The sequence below is a fragment of the Dendrobium catenatum genome, unplaced genomic scaffold, assembly GCF_001605985.2.
Source record: "Dendrobium catenatum unplaced genomic scaffold, ASM160598v2 original_scaffold_194228, whole genome shotgun sequence".
Classification (NCBI taxonomy): Eukaryota; Viridiplantae; Streptophyta; class Magnoliopsida; order Asparagales; family Orchidaceae; genus Dendrobium; species Dendrobium catenatum.
Genome location: NW_021512646.1, coordinates 1 through 333, shown reverse-complemented (window position 1 = coordinate 333; position 333 = coordinate 1). Strand labels below are relative to the sequence as shown.

Sequence of the window (333 nt, the reverse complement as noted above, 5' to 3'; positions counted from 1 at the left end):
TGTTGAGATGGCCGAGTTGGTCTAAGGCGCCAGATTAAGGTTCTGGTCCGAAAGGGCGTGGGTTCAAATCTCTCTCTCAACATTATATATTTTTATATTTTTAAAATCGAAATAAATAAATTACATTTTCTCTTTTTCCTGTGGAGCCAAACAAAACTTTAATGACAAAAACAATAAATTTACATTCTCTCTAATTTTAAACTTTATTTGATTAATAAAAAATAATATTATTTCACTTCTAAGAAAGAGATATCACAATAATAACAGAATTGTTTTGTCTTCCTATTTTTATATTAGAATTAATCAGAAAAACATAAATAAAAAATATTTCTT

At 25.8% G+C, this 333-nt stretch overlaps 1 non-coding gene across 1 annotated transcript; it reads left to right on the top strand.

Annotated features, from left to right (window-relative positions):
- Position 1: 1 nt before the first annotated feature.
- Positions 2–82, top strand: TRNAL-AAG. Its single transcript has one exon. It is a non-coding gene; the product is annotated as a tRNA-Leu (tRNA).
- Positions 83–333: the final 251 nt, after the last annotated feature.